Source organism: Mixophyes fleayi, chromosome 6, assembly GCF_038048845.1.
Source record: "Mixophyes fleayi isolate aMixFle1 chromosome 6, aMixFle1.hap1, whole genome shotgun sequence".
NCBI classification, from domain to species: Eukaryota; Metazoa; Chordata; class Amphibia; order Anura; family Limnodynastidae; genus Mixophyes; species Mixophyes fleayi.
Window position 1 is genome coordinate 131830107 of NC_134407.1, and position 24422 is coordinate 131854528.

The window sequence follows — 24422 nt, forward strand, 5'->3', positions numbered from 1 at the left end:
TCGATTACTCAAATTCTTAGTAATTGTACAGAGATCCAAATTGTGAAGTGAAGAACGGGAGATAATGCTGGATTTTAGCTGTCTAAAAATGAAACAGATTAAGACAGTTTGTCAAACTGACTGTAAAAGCAGAAGAGGATATTGATGTTTAATCTTAACTAGCACCTGAGCAGTTATATGAGGTGACAGACCACTTAAGTCATTAGTGTTTTTTGGCATAAAATGAAATATGGCTGTGGCAGTCTCCTTCACTATTCGGCCTCAAACCAAATTAGTACTAATCTAGATTCATATTTAAAGAAAAATAATTCCAAACATTTTGCTAAATACATTACTGTATATTAAACCTTTTTTATTGGTAGGTTTTTTTTACAGTGCCAATTACGTGCAGCTGTATTTATAATGGACTTATTCACCAGCCTGTGATTCAGTAACTGTATAATATGTATTATTTGAGATGTGCCAAACATATGTGAGATGTTATTTGCAGTGATACTCATTTATCTTCCCAATGTGTATTACAATGGATGTATAGTGTTATTGGTTCTTATATGCCCTGTGCTGAGCTGTGTAGTATAACAACCTGTGTCTGACAAATACTTTCCCATGAGCATAAATTGCCAGGAACTTACTTATTGCATGAAAAAAAAATCATGCAGTCATTGATTATTTTCATTTGCGACATCTTATCATGACCGTATGTAAGCCCAGGGAGGCACAGTTATACGCAGACACTAATTATTTTACAAAATGTATGTGTTACAATTCATTTTACTAGGCTGCATGCACCATTTTACATATTTATTTTATGCTGAGTTTTTCTGCACAAGTCATGTACCAGCACCAAGATTAATGATCCCACTGCTAAAGGGGGGGGCGCAGATTAGGAATATTTTAGGTTCAGTTGGTTAAAATTGAGGGCTAGGGGGTGGCATTTGTCTTTCTTGCCCCGCTAGAATTCTAAGTTACGGCTTTGTGTATGAGGAAAGTGAAGTGCCAGGCAGGTTCAATAAAGGTTAACTGTCCCTGTGACACCTCTTGTCAGGTAGAATGCTGGTGGCTCTTCCCCTGATGTTTCTTAAATGTTGCCATATGGCGCTATTCTATCATTGCATATTGTTATGCTGTAGGAAGTTGCATAGGAATGAACCATAAACCCCCTAAGGATTTGGGGGTACCAAAAAACAAACAAAGGGACATTGTTAGCCACAGTGATTAATGCCGATTGCTCCTACTGTAATTACCAGAACTTTGTGATTTAGCAGTTGGCTACGTCATTCCAAAGGTGCTTACTCTAAGGGGTTAATCCAGGGGAAAACAGGGGGAACAAAGCTGGGGCCTGTTGTCCATGTTCCTTATCTGCAGACTTTGGAGCTGATTCAGACTGGGGTATATGCCTGTTTGGGCAGTGGCGGATCCAGGGGTGGGGCGTTCGGGGCGATCGCCCCCCCTAGCAGGGGCTTGCTGCCAGCGGCTGCACACTGTGCAGGTCCGTTCGGCAGTGATAATATGCTGCCCGGCTGCTCTGATTGTGTTTTAAACACAATCAGAGCAGCGGGACAGCACATTATCACTGCCGAACGGACCTGCACATACTGTGCAGCCGCTGGCAGCCTTAGAAGCTAGAAAGGGGGCGGGGCTTAAATCGCCCACCCCCTATATCGCCCGGGGTAGAAAAAAATTCTAGATCCGCCCCTGTGTTTGGGTAGCATATCTTGCGTGAAATCACTCTGTGCATTGCCAGAAAGTGCTCCTATGCAGATTTGTGTGATTCTGGCACTTACACCAGTCTGCACCTAGAGAGGTGGAACAGGGGAGCATAGGGGTGTGTAAACAGAAGCCGAGTATAGTAAAGACGTGTTCACGCAAGAAACTGCAAAAGCACGAATATACTCCTGATAGGAAGCGTATGTTTTGCACGTGTTATAGGGCAGGTGCAAGTAGATGCTGATGATGACTTATCGGAAACCAGGCGCAATACTGCTGATGAAGAGGTGGAGACATCTCGAGATGTGTACTGCTTTGCATATGTGAGACTGTGGGGTAAATGTATTAACATGCGGGTTCTTCAACACCCGCGAGTTCAGCGTCTTCGGCGATTACATTTAAAGCGGTGCTGCATTGTAAAGGGATACTTCCCTTTACAATGCAGCGCCGCTTTAAATTTAATCGCCAAAGACGCTGAACTCGCGGGTGTTGAAGAACCTGCATGTTAATACATTTACCCCTGTATGTTCTTTTTCCATGCTTTTTTAAGAGTAATTTACTCTTGTTTTGCATCCAACTCTAAATCATCCCTATTGTGGTCAGATAATTGTCTGAGCATGAAAAGTGGGTGATAGGATGATTAGTGTGCCGGTAAGTGCTTATTTGTTGGTGCTGGAGTCATTGCCAGTTACATCTGGGTACTCTCTCCAGTAGTTGGTGTAAGTAAGTAGTCTAAGGGTGCCTCAATATCATGACACCATGTACCAATATGCTTCACAACTGCAATAAATGTGAATGTATGATAGAATTTGGGGACATTTTGTTGTAAGTCTGCAGTGTGTGCTTAACGTTGATAAAAAAAAAATGTGGAAAGTAGAAACAGCCTGATTGAGAGTGGAACGCAAGCTTAAGCTTAACTTGTTTGCAGATGCGTGTGCTTGACAAGAGACATACCCCTCAGACATTCATGAAACTAATCAAGATGCGTAAAAAATGTTTTTTTGTTTTTTCTTTTTATCGTTCCTATAAAACACTCAGCAAATCATGATCTATGACTGATCGACAACTAAAGTCTCAATAAGTGCCTGGGAATCATTAGCAAACCTCTATTTACAATCATTTAGCTAGTTCTGGTGTTCGTAATCATCATCATCTACTACTTACACCTGTAACTGACCACCTGCAAATAAAACCTATTTTTCAGTCAAATCTGCGACCGTGTCCCTGCCTGAATCCAAATGTAATTGTTCAAACACACGCGTACTCTACATTGATTACGATAGAAGACACCCTCCCTCAACCGTCATTCCTCTTCAGGTGCAAGGAGTCATAAGTGCCAAAGGGTCTGAATAGCCACAGTTGTGTATGTTCATTTTTTGAGCATGTGCAGAGTGAAAAAAGCAACACAAACAAGAGTATGTCTCACTCTGATCAGTTCAAAATGTACAAAATGGTGCTTTCTTCAGGCTCAGGAGAAGGACATCATGTGTTTGCGCTGGGACTTTTGGATTTCTATGTAATTATTTTTATGGGTTGTCGCTTTCCCATCTTCTAGTTGCAGCTCATTTTCAGATATATCTGTTTACCTTTTATTTTTTATAATATATTTTTGTAGCACCCAATCATCTTGTATCAGGAGAAGGACACGATCGAGGCATTCACCCCCCCTAGCAGCAGAAAGCCTACCTTTAAAATAGGTCCCAGCCGCCAATCAAAACGGGAGGGGGCGGGACCAATCATGAGCAGAAGGTGGGGCTAAATGTGGGCCAGCCAATCAGAATAAAGGAGGGGCGTGATTATGCAAAATCGCCCCCCCTAAACATAAAGTCTAGGTCTGCCCCTGACCCATGTGGTAAAAGATATTTAGATGCTCCCTACCTGCTTTGGCTAGGGAGTCCACCAAGTCTTTCTTTGGGGCATTCATTCAGGTCTCTCTCATGGAAGAGGTTCCAAAATGGTTCAGGTCCCATAAATTGTAAGCTTGCGGTCAGGGTCTTCTTACCTCTCTGTCTGTCTATATTACCCAGTATTGTTTTATTATTGTGTTTGTTACCAATTGTAAAGCGCTACAGAATTTAGTGAAGCTATATAAAAAGTTGTTGATGATGATGAAGGTGACTATAATCTCCTAGATCTTTTGGAACAGGGCCCATAAGATTCCAATGCATCCCCTTGATCCAAGGATGAAAAGTGACAAACACTCAGAAAAATAAAAAGAAATACATAGTGCAGTCTATAACCCAAGCTTTCAACTATAGTAGAACAATTTTCCCATCGGAAAAGAAAGTCAGGACAAGGGGATCATTACTTGTTCCTTAGGAGTCACCACTTCCCGGTGATTTTCATGCACCCTCAATCAGCACTTCAGCAGCACATAACACATTGGGATTGCTTGCTGTCAGCCCTCTGCCCACAGGAACAAGGTGTTACTGTCCTTGATCAGAAAAGTAGCCAGTTTGCAGTACTACCCATTATCTTAGCCAATGTGGGTCATGAGTTCAATTCCCGACCATGGCCTTATCTGTGAGGAGTTTGTATGTTCTACCTGTGTTTGCGTGGGTTTCCTCCGGGTGCTCCGGATTCCTCCCACAATCCAAAAAAACATACTGGTAGGTTAATTGGCTGCTAACAAATTGCCCCAAGTCTGTGTGTGCATCTGTTTCTGTGTCTCTGTCTGTCTGTGTGTCTCATGTGTGTGTGTCTTAGGGAATTTAGACTGTAAGCCCCAATGAGGCAGGGATTGATGTGAGTGTGCTCTCTGTACAGCGCTGCGGAATTAGTGGCGCTATATAAATAAATGATGATGATGATAATGTGCTTCTATGTGCAAATATTGCTATACATGCATTCATGATATTGGCACACATGCCTTTATGATAATACTCATCTGTGTGAGTGTCACCATACAATCTTTTAAGTTAAAGCAACTTGTATTTTAGGCATCATTTACATTCATTACAGTATACCTTTTAAGCGATATCTCTGTAGTTATGCAGTAGATACATGATAGTGTTACTGCTCAATGCTCATGGATGTGTGGAGGGTGACAGGATTTCTCCAATCTCTTTGCAGTAGTTATATTTGTAAATTGCATCTTCACAGCCTTTTAAGGGCTGTGATGTGGAACATACAGTTCTCTAGGGTACAATGCAACCTGAATATGCACCATTGGTTTTTATTTATATTGCAGGAGAAACCTTTTGACATCCATGTGTGTGCAAGATATCTAAACAAAACTGGGATTTCCTGCTTAAAGGTGTTGTTGATTCATGAGCAAATACTGGTGTTGTAACAACAATGCACTCGTCCATGACACAGCCCCCAGCTATCTGCATTCTTTCATCAGTCTGCAACAGATTTACTATTAGGAGACAGACGACTATTAGTATCTCTTGCACCTTTCTTAGACACCATCAAAAAAAATTAAAACACTCAGAATTTTCTTTGCTCACATTATATACAGAATCGCTCCACTCACATTATTATGGCCTCTCCCATTCAGCAAGAACTTAGGGCCTGATTCATTAAGGATCTTAACTGAAGAAACTTCTTATTTAAGTCTCCTGGACAAAACCATGTTACAATACAAGGGGTGCAAATTAGTTTTCTGTTTTGCACATAAGTTAAATACTGACTGTTTTTTCATGTAGCACACAAATATCAACTTTATATTTCAGTGTACAAATAAGCTATCAAGTATTTTTGTGCTACATGAAAAAACAGTCAGTATTTAACTTATGTGCAAAACAGAATACTAATTTGCACCCCTTGCATTGTACCATGGTTTTGTCCAGGAGACTTAAATAAGAAGTTTCTTCAGTTAAGATCCTTAATGAATCAGGCCCTTAGATTGTAGGGCTGGCTTAAGTCAATATGTATTACCTGTTCCTAGATACATAGTTGGAGAAGTTGAGAAAATATGCAATTTCTTCAAATCCAAACTTTTCCAAGTAGAAAAGATGTCTGCTAAATAAGACAACCAGCTTGCCCAAATGAAAACTAGGGATGCATTGCTCGGCAAATATTTCAAATAAAATCAAGCACCCGATTGCTCTGCAACATAGACATATAAGTATAGCTGTTTGTGAATGAGGCACAAAGAACAGGAACCAATGTTAAAAAACTAGCTTCTAGAAGATGAAAAGCAACTTTGTTTAGCAAAGTCCTAATTCTAATGACACATACACAAGCCCATTCTGGTGACCAGTATGCAATACATAGCCTAATCTGGTGTCAAGTATATTGTACAGAGCTCATTCTGGAGACTGGTAAACAAAACAGAGATCATTATGGTGGTCAGTATACAAATCAAAACCCACTGTGGTAATAAGTATATAAATCAGGTCCCATTTTGGCAACTGGTGTGCAAAGAGTCCATTCTGGTCACAAATGTACAGTAGATCATCTGTTCTCTGACTACAGTTGAAATTGTTTGGTTCCGCAGGGAGAAAACTACAAATGCTGTACTAATATTTGCTTACAATTCTGGGACTTTACCCACAGTGAACTCTTTCAACTTGTTTTCTTTGGGGATTCTGTTATTGTCATCATACTTGATTTGGAGTTGTGTTCCAATTTAACGGCTGTGACATATTATAAACCTAGTGTTTAGCGCAGGAGTCCAGACCTTTGAATTGGACGTACCAAATTCAAACTATGACCTTCATAGGGATATAGTAAGCTTGGGTTTACAGTAAATTACAAAAATGTGGTCACAATAAAATGTGTGTGTATATATATATATTAGAGATGCTCAGGCTCGGTTCCTCGAGAACCGAACACACCCGAACTTAAGGGATCTGAGTAAGGAGCCGAGCCGGCTCGGTACTTTCGCGCGCCCTTGGAATCGAAAACGAGGCAAAACGTCATTGTTATGTCATCGGATCTCGCGATTTTTGCATTTGTTTTCAAGATCCAACATAACGGCAGGGAGGGTGGCCCCAAGGACAATTCCATCTTGCACCATTTTTCTTTTCTACCACTGCTGTGTGCCAATGTGTCCTAGATGTGCTAGGACCTGCTATGTGTTTGTGTCATTGCTCTGTCGCTTACAGGTCGCTACAGTCTTTGTTTGAAAGTGTATGAAAATAATATTGTGATCTGGTAGGTGATCAAAATTGACTGCAAATTACTTGAAATTATCGTTATTGAGGTTAATAATAATGTAGGAACAAAAAAGGAGCAAAAATATGTGATTTTAGCATATTTTAGGATTTTTCCTAAAAAATTCAAAACCAAAACCAAAACACACAAGGGCGGATTTGCCAAAATCAAAACACAAATCTAATCCAGATCCAAAACCAGTTCATGGGGGTCAATGAGCATCTCTACATCTCTACACACTATATATATATATATATATATATATATATATATATATATATATATATATATATATATATATATATCTATATATATATATATATCTCTATATATATATATATCTCTATATATATATATATATATATATATATATATATATATTCATTCTGATAGTAGTTAAAGGTAAAGTCCTGCTTTTTAGGGATTATTATTATTTACTATGTGGCCCTTGTACATGTCAACAAGTAAGCTCTGTCTCTGTATTGGATATAACTGTACAGAATACAAATAGGGCCTGATTCATCTTTGAAAGTAATTCCCTTTACGTGCTGTTTCTTGCATGAAATTGTTCTGCGCATGCTCAGAAATGGACCTTATGTTAATAAACACAATTGCATACTTGAACGCAAGTGACACTTACAACTGCCTACAACTTGAAGGGCGAAATGGTGGGGGGAGTGGTGGACGGACGTAGGCAATGAACAGAGGGTCGAGTACTTGCCTGTGCAGATGCGGATCATTCAAGTTCAGGGCAACTTGTTTTTTTAGCTGTATCATTTGCACCAGCAACAGGACAGGTGTGACGACTGATAGCGATGACTACATGTATGCATGCCAGATCCTGTGTTTGCTAGTAAGAAAAACTATAAAAATGCATATTATTAACAATCTGTTGGATCCTCTTCAGTCTGGGTTTAGTTCTCAACACTCCACAGACACTGCGTTGACTAAGATTGTCAATGATCTGATCACTGCTAAAACTAAATGCCATTACTCTCTTCTAATTCTCCTGGATCTCTCAACTGCATTTGACACCGTTGACCACTCTCTTCTCATACAAACGCTGCAATCCCTAGAGCTTCAAGACACTGTTCTATCCTGGTTCTCATCCTACCTTTCTAATCGCTCTTTCACTGTTAATTTCTTTGGGGCCACCTCTGCTCCACTTCCTTTATCAGTTGGAGTTCCACAAGGCTCAGTACTAGGTCCTCTGCTGTTCTCCATCTATACCACTTCTCTTGGAAATCTAATAAGTTCCTTTGGATTTCAGTATCATCTCTATGCGGATGATACCCAAATTTATCTATCCTCACCTGATCTCTTGACATCTGTGTTGTCCCGTGTAACTGACTGTCTTTCTGCCATTTCATCTTGGATGTCCTCTCGAAAACTCAAACTTAATCTTTCTAAAACAGAGTTATTAATATTCCCACCCACCAACAAAAGCATACCTGACATTTCTATCTCTGTTGATAACATGACCATAAATCCCACCCCACAAGCTCGCTGCCTAGGTGTAATCCTTGACTCACACCTAGCCTTTGTTTCCCACATTGACTCTATATCTAAATCATGTTACATACATCTAAAAAACATTTAGAGAATTCGCACATATCTCACACAAGACACTGCAAAAACCTTAATTCATGCACTTATCATCTCCCGCATTGACTATTGCAATTCCCTCCTTACTGAACAGACTCAAACCCCTACAATCTATTTTGCACGCTGCGGAAAGATTGATTTTCCTTGCAAATCGTTATTCCTCTGTTGAATCATTCTGTATGTCTCTACACTGGTTGCCTGTTTTCTACCAAATCCAATATAAAATACTCTTACTAACCTACAAGGCCATCAATAAAGCTGCTCCAACATACATCTCCTCTCTTGTCACAAAATATCTCCCAACTCGGCAACTCCGTTCTGCACAAGATCTGCGTCTCTCATCCACACTCATTACATCCTCCCATTCCTGATTACAGGACTTTTACCGGGCTGCACCCACTCTATGGAATTCTCTCCCTCGCACAATAAGACTCTCCTCTAGTCTACAAGCTTTCAAGCGTTCTCTGAAAATCCACCTATTCAGACAAGCTTATAATATTCCTCAACCACCCTCTTAACCTCACTACATTACCCTATTACCACCTGTTATACAACTACCCCTTGACCAACATTTTTTTGTGACAGGATCATTTAGCTTATGAGTCACTTTTACCTTTGCAGTCTGGCTGGGCCGACTGCAAATGTAGACTTAACCTCATGTGTCAAACTCCTATTGTCCAATAGATTGTAAGCTTGCGAGCAGGGCCTTCTCACCTCTTTGTCTGTTTTACCCAGTTTTTTTATTAGTTTATTATGTTTGTCCCCAATTGTAAAGCGCTATGGAATATGTTGGCGCTATATAAATAAATGATGATGATGATGATGATGATTGCTGACAGACCCCTCCCCTTCCCTCTACATACCCCCGCCTCTTCCTCCTCAGTTAATTCAAAAAGCCCCAAGGAGAAAGGTCAATCAAACAAGAGCATACAGAGGAAAGGCAGAAGGGAGGGATCGCAGTGTCCCCCAGATGGAATCAGAGAAACGGATTTAACGTAAGTACATAAATCCTCTTTTCTCTTTCATCCAGTCTGGGGGACACTGCTTACCATGGGGACGTTCTAAAGCAAACCCCTCACCTCTTTTGTTTATTTTACCTAGTTTGTTTATTTAGTTTACTTTGTTTGTCCCCAATTGTAAAGCGCTACGGAATATGTTGGTGCAATATAAATAAATGATGATGATGATGATGATATTATGTACAGTTTGCATTAAGAACATACTGATTTATGTATTTCATTTAAAAAATAATATTAAACACATTTTTTTATTTTATATTTTAATTAATAATTATAGTATTAAGAGTTGTACATTTTTTATACGTTTTTTTACATATGTTCTGATAGAACTTTATGTTGCACATGTGCAAATGTGTGTTCTGTCTGAATACATACGGCAAGTGACGTATAGCCAGAGTATGCTACCCAGGTTAAAGTGGAAATGTATCTTGATTTCCGCTTGTATTTGAATACGAGCATATGTGCATACAAGTGATGTGCGTTTCTTTAAAATGCAAGTTGCGTTCAAAAATGAATCAAGCCATAATGTTTTAAATTGTCTCTAAATGAGGTGCATTAACAAAAAATGAACAAGACTAAAATGAGGTACAGACACACAGAAATGTTGCAAAGCTGTCTAATTAGATGCCAATTCTTTCAAGGACCTGAAGCGCCGTTTCTCAGGCAGCCTCCTACTGCTGTGACCAGAAGAACAAGTTTTCTATCATAAAGCTGCAACATTTCTGTACATGTAGTGTAAATGTCACACCTATATTCTTCCACATCAATAACGTTAGAATTTTAGCATATGTTTCCTTGTCACAGGACAGTAAGTAAACATAGAAATGCACAGCACATTTCGTTATGGTGTGCACCAAGAAATTTCACCCCATCACCTTCTCACATTTTCACCCCATTATCATTATAATGTTTTCATCCCACCACCCACCTCATGATAATTATTTCATCCTATTATAAATATCAGCCTTCTTCACCATAATGATTTCACTCCATTCCAGTTTCTTGTCTCCTCCATGGAGGCTTTACTACATCTGCACTATCAACAATGCAGACACTGTGCTGAAGGTCTGTGACAACGAAGACTCCAGCTGTAGACAGTGAGGGTTCCTCCATGTTGCTCTAAAATGCAGCAACGCGATGATGGTGATGTGGGCGCTGCGACCACTCAAGGAGCAAAAGCCGCCCGCTATTTGCCCATGCTGCTCCAGGTGTATATGAATTCAGTGATGACACAGAGCAGCACCGCATAACAATACCTGCCTTGCTGTAGATGAAAGAGCATTGCAGTCAGTGGAGAGGAGCCGAGAAGAGCCAGTTATGCAAAGAAGAAAAAAGTAGCAGCAGAAAAGCAGGAAAGAAGAAGAAACGGTAATAGGGAAGGTAATTACTTATAAAATAATGGGGGAAGAGGTGTCTGGAGAAAGCAGAGGAGAGGGGGCTGTAGAAATGCTGGAGAGGGGCTAGAGAGAATGAGGGAGAGGGGAAGTAGAAAAAGCGAGGGGAGAGGGGGCTGGGAAAAATGGGGGAGAGGTGGACTAGATAAAATTGGGGAGAGGGGGGCTGGAGAGAATGGGGAAGGGGAGAAGGGGTTGTAGAAAACATGGTGGAGAGGGGTATGTACAAAACATGGTGGAGAGGGGGCTAAAGAAAATGGGAGAGAGGGCTGGAGAGAAGAGAGGTAAAGGAGGATGGAGAAAATAGGAGATAGGGGGTTGGAGAAAATAGGGGGTATAGGGTGCTGGAGAGAACAAGAGGGGGATGCAGGGGCCTGCGGGTTGGAGAGAACGGGGGATTCTTTGTTGGCCATTAATATATGCATAATAAATACTATAAAACATAAGTAATTAAATAAAACTACAGAAAATAAATCATATTATTATATCATATTCAAAAGATGTCTTTATTAGCAAAATCAGTCTCTATTAAATGTGATGAAAATTTGTAATTTATTAATTTGTTTTTGGAGTTTGTGGGGAAATAGGCCTTTTTATTAAATACCAAGCCCTTTACAAGCATTGTTGCTAATTTAATTTCGGGGCTGGCATGAGTGGGCATGGGATGTGCCTGTTTATTAAATGGGAATGTTATTAATTTACTGTTGGTGCCGCTGGCGACAGGGAAATATGTTGATTTATTAAATAGGAATGCTAATAATTTAATGTTAGTGTTGGTGAGGGGGAAACAGATCTACATAATAAATGGAAATGCTATTAATTTAATGTTGGGGCTGGTTGGGAGGCTTATTTTTTAAATGTCAACACTATCACTTTAATGTCGTTCTGGTTAGGGGGAAGGAGGCCTAATTATTAGGCATAGGCACTATTAATTTAATGTCAGGGCTCTATGTGGGGAAATAGACATATTTATTAAATGGGAAGCTATAAATTAAATTCTGGGATTGATTGGGTGGAAAGAGGCCTGTTTAATAAATACAAAAATGTTCTGGTTGTGTTCACTCACTGCTCAACTTTCCAGGTGGTGAAAAATAACTACCTCTTTTCCAAACAGGAATCCAACATTCCAGGATCTGGCCAAGCAGCAACGGAGGTTAAGACACCAGCAGCAGCTCCAGGTAGTGCAAATTACAAGAGCAGGCAGGAGAAAGCAGCACAGTGAGAACTGTCTTGCTCTTGTAGAGGATTAAGCATGTCCACAGCATAGGATGGTTATGCCCCCTCGGTGGGCAGGGGAGGTCTGGCAAACTTTAGCCTGGGGGTGCAAGATTTGACTCAGCAGTCTATTTTAAAGGAAAAAAATGCAGGTGGCCCAGTGACCCCAGTCCATGGTAGCCCACTATCGGACCAGCCCGGGGGGCAAATGCCCCCCTGCCCTACAACCCAGCCCGCCCCTGTCGGTAGTGCACCACTGCTGAGTGGCAGCATCTACTTCCACCAAGAGATGGGGGGGACGTATTCTTTCTTGTTCAGGGCACTAAAATATCTAGTTACAGCTCTACTGACAGGGAGTAGGCAGAAGATACAATGGACCGATAAAGTGACACACAGCGTGGGTGTGTATGTGAAGCTTCATTTTCTAGTGCTATAATGGCTATAAGGTACTATAGTACTACAGTATAGCCCTGAGGATTGTTACCTCCAGATGATTCTTCCACCCACTACATGACATGATAGCAGAGGAGATTGCAGGACTGGCCGTCACATATATCGGGCCCTGTGCAGTATCCATTGCGCATACCCCCTTTCGATTGGATGGGAAGTGACTATTTCCATTAATCATTGATTAGCTCCTCATTCTCCACAATTATGCTCTTCATCATTTATCATTAACCCCTCATCCTCCATCAGTCATCAATTCCTCAAACTCCATCATTAACCCTCTTTCATGAAATCATTATCCAATTGCCCCCTTTCATTATTATTATTCTCCATTAACTACGTCTGATCCAGTAAAGTGTGGTCAAGGGGGGTTACAGGTACGTGGAGAGGTTTTCCCTAAAGAGCTGTTGATTTCATGGTTGTCTTGCAATGACATGCTAAAAATTGTTTAATATTGCTGTTTAAAGCTTTCCATTGGCTCAGTTGATATGATCCTTTCCATGAGCTAAGAACCCTACAATATGCCAAAGGGTAATCAAATTGTTTTTCTATAAATCGGCTTGGAATCTGGATGCACATCATAATTCACTTGATACTAAACTTCATATATTAAATCCTAATGGGGGGAATTACAAACACAAGTTAGGATACATTTGAAAATACTTAGTTTTGGGAAGGAATAAATGATTGTTTCAATTAATGTGAACATTTAGGGGCTCATTTAGAGTTGGACATATTTTATATTGTTTGCAGAAGATACGCATTTCACTACTAAACGTGTACTAAAATACATACAGATAAGTCCGAACATAGTTTGGGTTGGGTGGGGATTCACATAATTGTACACAAATAGATGTGGGAGCATCTGCAGATATACCTTTTAGGAGCTAATTTTTCTAGAGAGTGTTTATCTCCTGCAAGGTAGGTAAGGACATGAACCAATTCACATCATCACATCCCTTCTCTTCTTCTCAGGGTTTAGTGAGGTGGGTGAGTCTTTATTACATGACTACAGAACTGAACTGTATCCAATAGTCAGGAGGTTTCCATAACAAAATTACTGTTTTTGTGTTTAAATGGTATTCCAATGCAGGCTGAGTATTGTAATATTACCAATCCAAATAAAGTTCTGACAGATAATTCAGTCTCTGCACCAAGCAAAATGTCTGATGATAGTTAACAAACATATTTCCTTTAACTGGTGGACAATCTTAATTACGGTTCTGGAACAAGGATATCTTAGTGCTATTAAGGTAGTTTCCCTTTTGATGTACTGCAGAAACTTTAATTACTAGGTGCTTTTATATACTGAACCAGGCTGTGACTTGTAGTACCACACTGTTACACAGATTCCATCATTTTGTGCCTCTCTCTTTCTCAGTTCCTCTGGTTAATAATACAAGTGTTCCACATATATTCTGAGGATTTATACTTAGAGCTGTACACTTGTTTCTCACTACTGTTATGCATGCTTACCTACCTTCTTCAGCTCCCTTCCGGGAGCCAGCCAGTGGAGGGGGGCGTGAGGGGGCGGGGCAGCCAAAATTGCGTCATTTCAGCCCCGCCCCCTGTGACATCATGACGCAAATTGCGTCATTTGACAGCGGGGGGCAGGGCCAAACGCCGCGATTCACCGGGAATCGCGGCGTTTGGGATCTAATTCTGCCCACTTCACTAGAAAGTGGGGCACTTCCTAGTGAAGTGGGCAGAATTCGGGAGATTGCCACACTCATCCGGGAGACTCTCGCAAAATGCGGGAGTCTTCCGGATATTCCGGGAGAGTTGGCAAGTATGCTGTTATGCCTCAAACACTACAAAGTCCCATTCTTATAGGGTATATAGTTTATAGACTCACCCCAGCACACTGGGCTGCTGATATCTTTGTTGCTGCATTGTCTGCCAGGAAAACCTGTCAGTATAGCTGCTGTTAAACTCCAATCAGCGTTTTGATTGTCTGTTTTCTGCTTCAGTTTACTCTACATAGCACCTCACATCACACTTCTTCTTTCTCTCCACAGAAGTTCCTTGTACGACACACACCTCAAATCTCGCTGATTTTTTGCTGTAATCTCACTCTCAGTCTGTCCCTCCTTGACTGACAGCTGAGTGAACCAATGAGCAGCAGAAGCAGGGAAACTCCTGGGTCCTATGCTTCCTGAGCTTGTACATACCTTTTTAAAAGGGACCATACACACATATATTATACTCTGGGGCACTACATTTGCAAGTCGCCGATATACAGCAACTTTGCGGGGGAAATTTAAAGCGGCAATGTCTTTAAAGGCAAGTACTGAGCTATAAGTCATTTTGCGGAGTGGAAATTGACATTTGCCTCACTGCATAGTCCATACCAAGGGATGCCCCAAAATTGTGTCCTCTCCCCTTTTTTGTCTCATTCCCATAATTCTCACTTTGCAAAATAATATGTATAAATATTTAAAATTCTGCACTGCTCTGAAAAAATATGTAGTGAATTTACTCTTTGTTCATGACCTTCATTTTCATTTTCTCCTCTATCTAAATATCATGAAATCAATCTTTACAAACTTTTGATTGCTTACTGGCTTCCATGTAAACTAGTTTTAGTTAGCTTTCCAATGTGTGCCTTTATTATTAAAGACCTCACTTTTCAAACAATTTATGAACCATTTTCAACCAAATATCAGTAAATTTCGTTTTTTCATTTCATATAACATGAGATTCAGCTATTATATTGCTGTGATTTGTCTGTTGCCTGGCCCCTGTTTTGTTGATGATTAATGAATGCATAGCACTGAAAATAAGCAAGTTTTGAATCCAAGTTCTAGTCCTCAAGTGATGTCACCCATAGCTCCACATGCCAAACAGTATCCAGTATAGTCATGTTTAATACAGCGCTTAAAGTCCTTTGGTTTGGAAGTCAGTCTGAATTGCTATGAGGTCATACTTGGAGCAAAACATTGTATCTTCAGAACAGTATCTTCTTTCTAACGGAAAGTGCTCTTGCCACTTGTGCTAGAAAGTGCTATTAAATAAAAAGTTTATATATATCCAGCCCATTTGCTGAACACAAACACTGAGGTCTTACAGGAAACTACTGGGACCATGAAAGATACAGTGTATAACTTGCACTACAGCTAACCAATGAGAGGTTTTGGGACATAGCATAAAATTCCATGCCCAACTGTAATTTGAGTAACAGTGCACTACATCACATCCTGAAAGACTGCATACACCCCTATACACATTCTCATTACCTAACATTTGTTACATATTCACACATATTCAGTAATGTAGTATTAAGTTAACAGTCACCCCAATCACAATAAATGATATTAGTGATAGCTACACTAACAGCTTTATTTTTATTTATTCATGTTCCCCATGGAGTTTTCCGTTGCTGTTTATGTCAATTCTGAACTCTACTATCCAGCCTCTATCACTTTCATTCAGTGCTGCAAGTGATAGAGGTGGTGGGGCCCAGTACTTTGAAAACAGGCTGGGCCATACATTCCCCCCTTTCTTGTTTTGCCCATGGACACATTTTTCTTCTCTTAAATAGTCGTCACTGTTCCCTTTAAGCTGCATATTCTGTAAACAAAAATGCTAAATGCCCCTTACATGCCCATCAGACCTCCCCACAAGTCATTATATGTCCCCACATAGGTTTGCAGACTTATGGTATTCACCTAGCTTACATGAGTTTCATTGCCTCTTACCTTATAAAAGCTGTATTGCATGCTTTGTCTCTTCTCTTCCTTTCTGGGGCTGAATAAATGAATGTCACGCTCATGCAGTCCCCTTCTGACCAAATCTACAGAAGTGAATGCTGGGATTTGTAGTCTTTCACTGTGCATTCTAGGCAGTGTGCAGTGAAGGACCACACACAGTCCCTCACATTGGGATAGCCTTAATTGTGCATGTAGTGGGAGGAACAGGGGGTAGGTGGTGGGATGACAGATTGATGAGTTCCAATAACTGTGGTGTGGGTGGAGCTGCTTTCTGGTGATTTAGGGATCTCACTGCTGTCATGGTCATTGCGGGTGGCGGGCTTCCTGTGGGGTCTGGGACCCCTGGTGACTCTGGGCCCATTACTTCAGTACCTCGTGTACTCCTTGGTGGCCGCCCTGCTTCCATTACTCTTCCAGCAAAATATAGAAAAATCCCATGAAGCACAATAATAGCCCTCCCTGTCTCAAGGATAGCGTGAGATGCCAAAAACTTTCAAGCAAAGTGTTAAGTCCTACTGTCATTGGCATTGGCTGTAATAGCTGTCACCTAAACAGAGCATTGTACTTTTGCACAAATGTAAGGTTGGATAGGACACATTATATTCTAAGGCTGGTACATGTCAACTGTCCACAGTCCCAAATAGGGCAGTACAACTTGTGCCACTACAGCTCAGATGTTAGGGAGTGACCCAGAGCCACTCTGTCACTGTAAGTACTTACAATGATGACAATGGTGATGATATTGGTGCTGGTGGGGGATATGACTATTTACTAAATGAGAATGCTATTAATTACATTTTAGAGCTGGTTGGTATGTTTATTTATTAAATAGGTGTGGTATTAATTTAATTTTGGGGATGATTAGGGGGAAGGAGGTCTAATTAATAAAGGTGGATGCTGTTGATTTAACATCGAGACTAGTTGAAAAGAAATAGGCATATTTAATAAATAAGAATGCTATTTATTTAATTTTGGGGCTGGTTTTGGGGATGGAGACCTATTCATTAAAGATAAAAAAATATTAATTTAATGTTGGGCTGGTTGATGGGAAAGACCCTAATTATTAAACATGGGAACTATTGATTTGATGTTGGGATGTTGGAATATTTTAGTTTGGGTGCTACTGATTTAATATGTTTGGCAATACAAGAGGTGAACAGTACCTATCTCTTTTCCAAATAGGGCCTCAAAATTTTAGTTTTCTGCAAAGCAACAGCTTAGCTTAAGACAATAGCTAAGCATCACATAGTCAAAGCTGCATGAACAGTTAAGAGCTAGAAGCACAGTCTACCAACTGTTCAGATTCTGGTGGGAAAGCCCTGAATTTGCTGGACTGTCCTGCAGTGTCAGGACATTTCCAGACTGTCCCGCTTGATGCTGCTGTTCTCTGGAACACAATGCATTTCTGGTGTGTTTGTAGAGGAAGGGCCGTGGTTGATGGCGGCCACACCGGGACACAAAGATCACTAAAATGCCAAAACCTGGATAATAGATGGGGTCCAGGGAGGGATGATTGTAAATCACTAAGCACTCCTCCACAGTAGACAGCATCTCAATATCTCCCTCAACAAGATGAGGGGACAGCTTAGTCCAGGATACTAAAATGTATGGTTATGTCACGGATCAATGTAGAAATACAGCTAAGGAGCCATGGATAGGTGAAAAAACAAACAATGTTTATTGCTGGAGAGTATGAACAGTTGACATAATAGCTTGCAAAATTTACCAGATATACAGCAGTTGCAGGTAAATGGGAGGTGAGGAAATATTCCAGGCAGCATGCACAGGGAAATGCACAGATAAGTCCCAGGTTCACATAAGGAACAGGTCAGCAGATTGTATGTTGAGATAGATCTCCAGCAGCATAAATCCAGGAGCACAAACAGGAGGAAGTGACCACAGAGAATAACCTCAGGATGAGACAACAGGATGGGACAACAATAACCAGCAAAGACTGCTGGGAGAGACAGATTTAAGAAGGGACACACCCAGGTGCAAGGAATAATTACAGGGCAGGTTAACCCCTGATACAAACAAGTAAAGCACAATAGCAGCACCTCTGGTGAATAGAGGTACTGCTGCAACACATAAAAGAAACAAATAATAAAGTCCAAGAGTCCAGGAGGCAGGTCGTTACAGGTTATGGCTGTGCGTGTGCCACACATAACAATGATTGTAGCAGGCCATCTTTTATTATCACATTGCAGATATTTGCAAACAGTACCTTTACTCATATCAGTAAAATCTAAGATTTTCTTACTTTTGAGCCTCATTTAGAGTTGATCTCAATTCCACTGCCCATCATAATAACCTCGTTTCGTTTCATGCACAAGTGTTTCTCAGCATTCTGCACCATTTCTTAGGGAGCAGGATCACCCTACCAATTGTCTCCTGTAGGAGACCCACCATGAAACACACCATGGTACACATGGACTACTGGTTCTCTTGGTAGCCACATCCTACCTCTAATTATTTTACTTATACAATATGAAGTCTTACTTTTTTGTTTTCTCTTTTATCTGGTTTCTACAGACATTTCTTGTCTAGTAATAAGCAGTGTCCAATGACAGTTGATTGAGGAATAACTTATTTATAGTATTCGATTAAGAGACGATTTATATAAATTACAGATTTGTTCACACTAACTGAAATTAGTTTTTGGTGTGAGCTGGAGATCCTGTGGTACTAAGTTCTTATGATAATTCAGAGCCAATGTTCTGCAAGCTAGCAAGTTTCTGTTTTTTCATTATATCACAGAATGTACCTCAGGAACACAACGAGCATGCTCCTGTCAGTACCTGAGATGTTCATACTGTAATTAATACATAAGGACATAGAAAAAAAATAAGGAAAAGGGCTCTCATAGTGCAGAATATTATTCACCATTAGTAATAATCTGATTTAAAGCAGAGTATAGTTTTCAAAACATTTTTATGCTTATCTCTTGGTGACTTCTTTAAGGCCAATTGCTTCTTGTTGAGGGTTGCAATGGTTTTATTTGGTATTTTAGAATAAACATTATTTGTTGGATGTTACACATGAGTGGCCGTCTTTCTGGTTTGTGTTTATTTTCAGGGCAAAGACTTTGTATCTGGTTATTTTGACTAATTAAGGAGCAATTGGCCTTAAAGAAGTCACCAACAGATAAACATAATATTGTTTTGAAAATGTACACTGCTTTTAATTAGAGATGCTCAGGCTCGGTTCCTCGAAAACTGTACATATCCTTTTCAATAACTTACATAAGGATGGGTGGGAGGGCCCAAGGACAATTCCATCTTGCACCATTTTTCTATTTCTACAGCCACTGCTGTGTGGGAATGTTTCCTAGATGTGCTATGAACTGTCGTGTGTTTGTGTCATTGCTCTGTCGCTTAGCATCCAGCCAGGTCGCTGCAGATTTTGTTTGAAAGTGTATGAAAATAATATTGTGACCTGTGAGGTGGTCAAGATTGACTGCAAATAGCTTGAAATTAGTGTTATTGAGGTTAATGATAATGTAGGAAAAAAACATAAAAAACATAGGGATTTTAGAAAAAAAATAGGGATCCAAAACCAAAACACGAGGGCGGTTTTACCAAAACACTAAGTTAATCCAGATCCAAAACCAAAACCAGAACCAGAACGGGGGTCAGTGAACATCTCTACTTTTAGTGAGATTATTACTAATAGTGTATGTCACAAACGCCCAGCCTGTCCCAGGTACAGCAATCTAAACAGCTGGCCATGACTGGCGTCACCTTAATCATTTAGCAGTGTATATACCTTTTTTGCCAACACAAAGGATTTATTATGGTGTCCTTACGTTCACCAAAACCACTTACTAATGTTTCACATGTAAATCACATACACATGTAGCATAAGCCTCCCTGGGCTTCGTAAATTCACAAAAAATCACGGAGAATATATTAGATTAAATTTATTTAATCTGAAAAATGTTTCCAAGGCTTATTTGCAAAAAATAATAACAAGACATACAATATGTTACACAAATGAGTTTCAGAAAATAAAATAGGAAATTCAGAGTTACTACATACTAGTTAAGACTCAGCTATTTTTTCGGGAGAGTTGAAACTCACAGATGTATGAACCTGTGTTTCTGTCAAAGCGCTATTTCCAAAATCGATAGAGATCAAACTCCAGACTGTTTGCCACTCTAGCTATACAAGTCTCAAATGTATGAAGCTGCGATTAAGCAAACTCAGTAGAGTTTGCTTTCAAACACGCCAGATAAAATACACTGTATCCTAGCAGCGTGTTTAGTAAACACATCACTTTTGCACTGCCTGTCATATAGCCGGAGGTTCCGGCAGCTGTCAAAACTGTAAAATATAGATAAAAGTAAAAAAAAAAAAGTGTGGGGTCCCCCCTCTACTCACTTTTAACCCTAGTGCTGCCAGGCAACACCAGCCGGGGTTGGTGGCACTATAGCAGAGGTACATGCGGCAGGGGTTCCCCTGCCATAATGACAAACCAACCCCAGGCTGTTCAGCACTGGGCTGGATTCCCTAGGGAGTGGGGTCCTCCCAAAAAAATGAGCAAGACCCCTCTAGGGACAACCAGCCTGGTGCTGAAAGCACTAGGGCCCTTCCTACACCCCTTGGTGGTGGGTATAGGGTAATAATGGCGATAAAATTTAAAAAAATAAACAGACTCGTTTTTGTTTTGTGGAACTACAAGTCCCAGCCAGCCAGGGTGCCATAAAAAGTGTGAGCATGCTGATACTTTTATAACTACAAGCACCAGCATACCTATGGCAGCCAGGGCATGTTGGCACTTGGAGAACCACATGTGCCAACATGCCCTGACACCCTAATCCTAAAATGGCTGTAAACCAAGTCCCAAAGAAATTTGTATCCAATAGTCCGGCTTGAACAAGTCCCAAATAAATTTGTAATTCCCAAAGTCTGGCTTGAAAAGTCCAAAAATTATTTGCATCCAAAAGTCCCTGCCTGTAATGTCCTCTCTTCTTCCTGGGCAAAAAGTCATCCTTGTTGATTGCAGTCTTCATTTCTTCTTGGCCAGGAGGGCCCCCTTGTTGCTTGAAGTCTTCTTATCTTCAGCCAGGAGGGCCACAGATTTGTAAGATCCACTCTGGAAGATGCTTGCTTGAAAACAATAAAAAAAGAGGAGAGCCTCCGCAAATAGCTTCTATAGTGTAGAAGCTCCGATACGCAAGGAACTTAGTTCATGCGCTAGGTTTATTTATAGTATTAGGGGATTTTCCCACTACAGCGTGATGGGTTTAGTAAACATGCTGCTACAACACAGGAGAGTTAGCTAAACACGGGAGTGTTTGACATTGCAGCAAAGCGCCAGAGATGAGTCAGCGATTTTGAAGATCAGGGTAAAAATCGCAGCTTAATACATTTGAGAAATTTTGGACTAAAATCGCGGGTCATTTGCCGCGATTTTAACTTGCTGAAAATAATCGGACCTTGATACATTTACTTCCTGATATGTGAGGGAACACAATTGAGGAAAATGGGACATTTCAGTCTTGATAGACCCCTCATGAAAATGCACACAGTAATGTCTAAAGCAGAAGATTTTAAACCTTTTTTCCACATAGCCCTTACCCCCCACCTTTGGAGTTTAGCTGTCAATAAAGACAGATTGATCTCCCAAATGTCACAGGGCTTTCCAAGTGAGTTAGGGATGCCCTGAGATATGAATATTCACAGAGCCTTGGGTTCTCACCTCTGTTCCTTCTGCTTGGCTAGATGGTTTACAACTTTGGGCTTCAAACTCCTCCAAGATCCTTATCTATCCTTGGTCTGGCTAATTTCAACAGATATTGACCCTTGCATAGGTTTCAGACTCGTGCCATTTCGCAAAGGACACGTTGAGATTACATTACAAAATTACATACAATATACATTGTCATACATGAATTCAACATAAAATAACAGTCAGTAGATATATTACATAATCGTCACAGTGTAGAATGTACTAAACTGTAAACATCCTTTTCTTTTCTATTTTTTGTTTTTTTTATTTATCCAGAGAGGGTCGTGGAACAGTGGAAAGAAGGTGCTGCTAACAAATTCTAATTGGATATTTGGTAGTTTTGAGCGCTGTTCAAGAGAATTAGATTATCAATTACAAAAGACCCTATACACCCTTATCACACAGTAAATGTAATGCTGGCCACACATAGTACTACTCTGTTGCTTCACTTGCGGGCCAGATAATAGCATTGGTGTCCATTTTGACCATACACATAGGTGGGTAAATTGAATGAGCATACAAATTGTACCCCAGTAGGGCCTGTTAGGGCTGCTGGAAAATATCTGGCATACATATATTCCAACTGTATTTAGCAACATCATTTCCGATCAGATTTTTATTGACTAGTTGTTTAAGTATACAACTGCAAAAACAAATGAAAGAGCAATTTTATTTGCATGTGGTCGGGAGCAGGTGTAAGTAGCAGATGATGATGATGATGATGATGAACACCCAAACTAGCGAACTGCTTCTAATTAGAAGTTTGCAAAAGATTTGCAGACACTTATTGAGACTTTAGTAGCCACTTGATTATAGATTAGAATTCGCCGAGTGTATTGAGGCAGAGATTGTAACAAAGAAAGTTGTTTCTGCCCTATTAGCTAGGTCATTCAAGTATAAATAATGTTGAAATAACTTTCGGAACATATAAAATAAAAGGTATTTGCACATGTTCACAAGTTGGACATAAGTATTTGAAGGGCATGTCTGTTGTCAGACTTGGACGCATCTTCAACTCTGAAAACAATGTACACTTGCATGCATCTTACGCTTGCGTTTCACTTTGTATAAATGTCGGTTTTCTGCAATAGCCACGTACCAGCCTTGAACACCTTACATTTGTAAATTGGCAACACTGGCTACTACATGTCCCCTAGTCTAGTCCCATGGCAGAAGTCAATCTTTTTATCAGCTCCTGCACATCCAGAGGCCATTCCAGTCCAGATATTTATGTAATATTCTGGACACACAGGCTCCTTAGTTTGACCTTGAAAGTGATTGTGAGTCAGTTCTGAGTAAGATGACTATAATTAGCTATGGTCAGCCAGGAGAGGAATGCAACTGGCAAGAGAAGGCCAGTTAAAATAATGGAAGTCAGGATTACGTGCCTGTAAATACCACAAAAAGGCTGATTACAAAAACAGAAGAGAAATGCTGATTTTGGTAGAATATGTCGCAATGTTTTATATTATGACAGTTATAGTAGAATGGAGGATCAGCTTGCTAGATTTGTCAGTGCAGCATTAGCTATATATTAGTGTCAAATTTATCAGTGTCTACATTCATCATATAATTTATAATTCTTTTTTTCATTAACAATGGTTAACACCTTTAAACATTTTGTTTTACAATCAAATATTCTTTATATAATTTATCTTTTCACCAGATTGTAAGATTTCTCATCTTTTGCATTATATTAGGCGCATGCATATCTTTTTGTAGCTGAATATTGTCTTGGGTGTCCTTCTTGATCTACAATCTATAGTGAACACAGAACTGTTGCTGTGTGTTCCAGAAAATTCCAATGAGCCCTATGTTCCTGCCTTAGTGCACCTAGTAAAGACTGGAACTGACATTATAACATGATATATTCTAGGTACAACAGAGACCTCAATGTGATCCATATTTTTCTTTCTTGTGTATCCACTCAGATTGTTCCCGACCTTGTTTGCTTTTACATGTCTTTCCTCTAGTCCTTGGACCTGACTAGTCTCTTAGGCTACAATTTTGTACTTTTCAGCTTGTACTTTTCGGTAGATACTAACCTTCTTCCACAATGGATCAAATAAAACCGTTTTAGATTTTGATTTTGTGTTCTATATATATATGGTCAGCCATGTGTCTGTTGCTGACCGTAGCCAATTGTCTGCAAGATACTTCACCTGGTGTTGTCTCATTCCCTATCTCCCTTATTAGTTACTATGTGTGGTAAGAATACCAAACTGCAAGGAAAAGAGTCTGCTACAAACATAGATAATGGTTTCTTTGTTCCAGGTGTTCTCGGGTTTTTGGACCCAGATGGTACATGTTGTGAATCATCAATGAGTCAAAGGCTAAAAAAAAACATTTCATTCAAATAAAGAAGGGCCTAATCACTCTTAAAATTTGTAATAAAAAAATGTAAATAAAAAATGAGAGGCAACCTAATTTAAAAGAAGGTACTCCTCTCTTTAAAATGATGGTATGCCTATTGAAACTATTGGGTTGAGATT